The sequence below is a fragment of the Camelus bactrianus genome, chromosome 11 (assembly GCF_048773025.1).
Source record: "Camelus bactrianus isolate YW-2024 breed Bactrian camel chromosome 11, ASM4877302v1, whole genome shotgun sequence".
Lineage (NCBI taxonomy): Eukaryota > Metazoa > Chordata > Mammalia > Artiodactyla > Camelidae > Camelus > Camelus bactrianus.
Genome location: NC_133549.1, coordinates 47,221,893 through 47,227,715, shown reverse-complemented (window position 1 = coordinate 47,227,715; position 5,823 = coordinate 47,221,893). Strand labels below are relative to the sequence as shown.

Genomic DNA, 5,823 nt, shown 5'->3' with positions numbered 1-5,823 from the left:
TAAGCCTAGAGTGTAAGAGGCCCACCAGAATGTAATGAGTGACTGGTGAATATTTCTCCTTTTGTTTTTCCAGGGGAAAGGCCATAATTTGATTTTTTTCCCCCTTTGTCCCTGGGGCCAATGCAGATAAGACAAAAATTACCTTTGATCCACTTGCCTCTGACTGGTCCCAGTCCTCTCTCTACGAGCAGCTACTGTTAGCAGCGTGGTGCTTCTAGATCTATTTGTGTGATTTTACAGATTTGCATACATCCAGAAATATCATGTTGGCATGTGTGTTTTTTAAAAGGTGGTGAAATAGCACATCTCTCTTTTTTTTTTCTTTCCCAATTTGCTTTTCTCATTTAACACTATGGCTTTGAGAACTCTTCATGTTGGTAGATTTATCAACCTCATTCTTTGAAATTGTTTCATAGTAGTCTATAATTTATTTAACCATTTCCCCATCAATGGACAGGTTCTTTCTAATTTACTATTGGTAATAGTAGAACAACAATAAATATAATTGCCTCTTTTTGATGGTGAAAATAGTATTGTTTTCAGAGAGGAGAATGACAGATCTGTGAGAGATTGGGAAATTAAATAAGTTGTTCAAATTATGTGGCTGAGAGCCACTGCTGATGCCTCTCTGACTTTCCCCAGCCCTCCCTCAGAGCTATGCCATTCCTCCTCAGAGATGCTCAAAATAAGTCATGGCAAGTGTTTCTTTGCTAGAGATACCTTGTCTTTTTAGGAGCTTGAAACTAGAGTGGAGGATGAATAGAAAGAAAATAAGTTCCCTAAGGCTCAAGAGAGATAAAGCCTCCAGCCAGATCAATGGTGTGATGCCAGTTTGGAAAATTCACTGGGATCCTTCACATCCTCACCCCCATCCTCCAGGTGTATAAAGTCCTCACATTGCTTTGTTGATGTCCTGAGCCAGGCCTGCCTTCTCCCCTCTTCTCTGTACAACTTCTTTGTCACTTTAATTCCTCCGAAGGAATTAAATTAATTTATTCCTTACACATTAATGACAATAAGCAACAGTCCTCTAACCTTCATAAGGAGATTTGTACTTAAAAGATATGTTAAATTGTTAATTCTTTATTCTCTCCATTCATCTACCCATTCGTTCAACAAATATTTAATGACTATCTACCATGTGCTAGGCACTGGGTTAGGGCCTGGAGATGCAAAGATGAAATAAGACTTTCAGGTACTGTGCAGGGGGCAGTAATCTTTGGGGTGGTAAAGGAGGAGTGTGTTGTAAAAGGGAATCGTTTTAGAGTTCTACCCAACACAGTATTTAAGGGTAGCCCTGTGTAAAAACTTAGCAGAAAGGAAAGAGTCCATTTAAAGGTGTTCTGAGATGGACCATATACTCTTCCACCCCACTCCTTGTCCCTGGTTTTTTCCTCCCTCTTTCTTTTTATCCCCTTGTCCTGTCCTAGCTGTGGAAGCTTCCTCTGCCTCCTCTCTCTCCACAGCTGCCTCTCAGTTCAGACAAGGAACAAATCTGGGACATTAGAGACAGACAGTCCAGAGCCCATGGTGGAAAGCATCATGTGATGAAATAGTAAATCTCATTTTTGAGACAGAGTTCTGTGCAAAGCAGATACAGTTAAGTATTCTTCCCCACCGAAGCACTTAATAAATCATTTGCATATTATGTTTAATTTTAAACTATGCATTGTAGAATTACACTAACCTAAGATATTTTTGAAAAAGATTTCTGCTTCCTCCCCTTCCCATCTTGAACAGATCAACGTGGCATCTACCCAAAAAGGATTTTAAATTAGTGAGTCATTAGGCTGTGTAAAAAGAGCTTACCTTGTGTAAAGGTACCCTCTTCCACAAAACAAAAAGGCTTCAATGACCACAACTCATTTAAAGTGAAGATTAAACATTTTAACCAGAACAGTGCCCTAATTCAGCAAATTTTATTTATGTCTAAATGCAATGCTATTGGCAATGAAGAGCAATTCGAGAAGTCATAACCCAAGACAATTATTGTGAGGGCCTTTAGAGTTCCCTATAAATTTCCCCCAGTGACCTCAGAGCCAACGCTTAACCACAGAGTCAAATATTTGTATTAGGTGTTCCTGTGTTTAACACACTAATTAAAAAGATAGAATTCTTTGATTCTGTCTCAAATCATTTTACTTCTAATCTCTTCCTGGAAAAGCCTGCTGGATAAATGGAACTAAGAGTATGCTTTCTAAAAAGAGGCTTTACCATGTTGTAATAAATCCGGGGACCGGGGACATTAATGCACCTGAAGTGCCCTTAATGAGTCAATGGTGGGGATCATCCTTCGAGTCTTGTTTCAGGGACCTTTACCTTGAAGGTTATAAATCCTCTGAGAAATGACTATAATGGGGGAAAGCTTTACCAAAGGAAACACTGAGTTCAAACACAGCTAAATGCCCTGGCCAGAAGGGCAGATTTAAGGACAGGGGAAGAAGCCATGACACTTTGAGGCATTAACTCAAAAAACTTGTTTTTGGTGAGGTCACGTGACTGGCCCTGAAATCTACTCAGAAGAAACCAAAATACCATTTGGAAATCTTCCTATTAGCCCCATAATAATGTATTTCTCTTCCCTTCTTTCCTATTTACAATTTGGGGTGTGAGGGACTATAAAGAACTTGCATCCAAAGAGTAGTCTGAGGGCCACCTGCATTGGAATCACCGCCAGGGGAATTCTCAAGAATTAGCACTCCCAGGCCCAACCTCATTCCTACTGAACCAGAAATATTCAGGGTTGTGGTGATGCTGGTGGTGCTTGTGGGGTGAGGGGTGGGGAAGACTTGGATTCTGAATTGTCTTTGGTTTTAAAAATTAAATATTTATAGCTTTGCACAGTGGCAGTATCATAGCCAATGAGGTTTATCCAAGATGTGATTATTGCCAATTGAAAAATTAAATATTTATTTATTAATCTATTTTTAAAAACCGTAATAAAACCATTACATGTTAAGATATGTATTTCATGAAAAATAATTATATGTTTGAAAACAACAACTAATTTAGTAAGTGGTATCATTTTATCTTTGTGCAAATGTCTTTAATATCTGGCTTTAATTAAGGACAGATGGATTCTCTTTTCTGCTTCTGCGTTGAATCTGTTGTGATATGTTGTATTGGTTGAAGCCTGGCATTATACAGGTATGTAGTTGGAAAAAAGAAGGGTATATTAATAGAATTCTCAGCTAATTGTGAATAGATAGATAGATATTTCACAGAAACTGGACAAGTAACAGTTTCTTAAAGGGTAATTACAATGCAGAATCTGAAGTCATATCAGTGAAGTTTTTATACTGTTAACATTAAAGTTTATTCATCTACTTGGATCTGCCATTTTTAACCAGCTACTTTGTATGCTGCTTATACAAACCATAGTTTAAGAACCACCAAATTCAGTTCAACTACTTTATTACACAGAGATAAACTGGGGCCCCATAAATGCATCCTCTGGTCCCCACAACCTCTCTAAATACTTATTTCTATATCCTGTACTGCTTCTTATTCCTTTACCTGGTGATAATTGTGGACATCTCAAGGCTCAGACACTAAACTCATTTTTAAGATTTCTGCCTGGTTCTACCTGAATAGTTGTCACAGCTTCAACACTCACTGCCATGCTGATAACCCCCAAATCTATATCTGTAGCCCTGACCTCTCACCTGAGCTCCTGCCCCTTATCTCTGTCTGCCTACCACTGGAGACTCCTGCCTGGATTTCTCACTACTAAATATCCAGAACCAACCTCCTCAGATTCCTCGCTATGAAGGAAATGTGTCTGGTGTGTATTTTACTTGCTTTTGGTACCACTGCAAACAGTAATGATAATAATAGTAATAGCTGCTGTATTTTGATTATCTACTATATGTCAGGCATTTTATAGTTACCATCTCATCTAATCCTCCCAACAACCCTGCAAGGCAGGAATTATCTGCATTTTTATAGGTGAGGAAACTGAGGCTCGGAGGAGCTAAAGTTAAATCTGCCCCAAATCACAAAGCTAGTATGTGGGATTCAAAATCAAGATTGTCTAGATCCAAAGCTCGTGTTCTTTCTGCTATGTCACACAACTATCACATTTTAGAATTTATAGCTAAATTTCTTGAGAGACAGGGAACATCAATCATCTCTATGCATCTTTGGAATTTGGCATCACTTATGTGCCTCCATTGACAAAGTCTGCCACATAACAGGTGGTGATGAGGCTTTGGACTCAGGCAGAATCAGGTTCTATCTCAGTGCCATTATTTACATGAAAAGGCAGGGTAGTTAACCTTTCTGAGCCTCAGTCTACTCATCTGTGAAGTGACTATTACCTCCCAGGAGTATTGGGAAGAATAAATGGAAGAAGGTATGTAAGAATCAACCAAAATGCCTATTAACTGATGAATGGATGAGTAAAATGTCATAAATCCACACAATGGAACTATTTGTCAAGAGAAAGCAGTGAAGTCCTGATACACTCTAAGACGTGGATGAACCTTGAAATCATTATGCCAAGTGAGGAGGTCAGTCATAAAAGACGACATGTAGTATGATTCATATACATGAAATGCCCAGAATAGGCAAATCTATAGAAATAGAAAGTAAGTTAATGGTTGCCTAAGGCTGAAGGTAGGGTGGGAGGGTGACGCCATGAGGGAAATGGGCAGTGACTACTGTTAGGAACAGCGTTTCTTTTTGGGGTGATGAGAATGTTGTAAAATTGATTATGCTGTTGGCTGCACAACTCTGTGGATACACTAAAAATCACTGAATTATACACTTTAAACAGGTGGATTATACACTGTGTGAATTATATCTCAGTAAAGATGTTTTATAAAAAAGAATGTATGTCAAACGCTTAGCACATAATTGATGCTCAGTAAGTTCTCACTGTTCTAACGTTTGTCCTCCTTGCCTGGTTTGCCTCCAGTAACCAATTGCAAACATTTGTTCCTACTTGCAATGCCCTGGTTTTTCATTAGCTTAAGTGTAGGTCTTCTCCCCTGCCTTGTTAAACACTTGGCAGACTTTCTTTGTCTCCTTTTCAGGTGCTTGAGGAATTCGGGGGCAGTCTGCCTGCTGCTCCTTGTGCTTGACCTCTGTCTTGGCCTGGGCTGTCCTGTATATGCACCTCCTTCATGGAGCCTCTCAAAATAACCTTCTTGGGCCACCTTTCAGACCTTCCCCCTCTCTTCCTTGTTCAACAAACACAAGGTAGGAAGCAACCCTAAGCAGACCACACCTAGGCACTGTGGGTAACCACGGAGGTTAAAGACTTGCAAAGGGCTCTTTGATTGTGGTTGGGGAAGTGACACATAGATATAAAAACACACCTAAGCTGAGGACGCAACTCTGTTAGGTGTCAATTGTGTAATTCTCACCTGCGTGCTATGGAAGTTTAAAGAAACGGGAGATCATTGGTCAGGGAACTCTTCAAAAAGCAGTTGGTTTTTGAGTGATGGGTAGGCTTCATACTGGAAGAGAGAATGGGGCGGGCATGTAAGCAAAGGCATAGATATGTGTCTTCCTTCTTCCTGCCCTGTACACTTATTGAGCACATATTATATGCTAGACCCTGGAGTTATAAAAAAAGAGTAAGCCTGAGTCTTGCCCTCTCAGAACTTACAGATGTGGGGAAGCTGGACACAAAAAAAGACAAGTGAGATACGCATCTGAGGGAGTTAGTAAAGGTATCACAGAAGAGCTGACAATTGGACTTTCGGAGTGAAGAGTTGAGGACACATAGAGCAAAGCAAAGGCCAGGGGCTCGAAGGCTGGGGTCCCAGGCCAAGAGCTGAGGCTGTTAAGGTGTGCTGGGGTTTCATTGTAAGGGTT

At 40.0% G+C, this 5,823-nt stretch overlaps 1 pseudogene; it reads left to right on the top strand.

Moving 5' to 3' along the window:
* Positions 1 to 2,832: 2,832 nt before the first annotated feature.
* Positions 2,833 to 2,947, top strand: LOC123613174 (U4 spliceosomal RNA; annotated as a pseudogene).
* Positions 2,948 to 5,823: the final 2,876 nt, after the last annotated feature.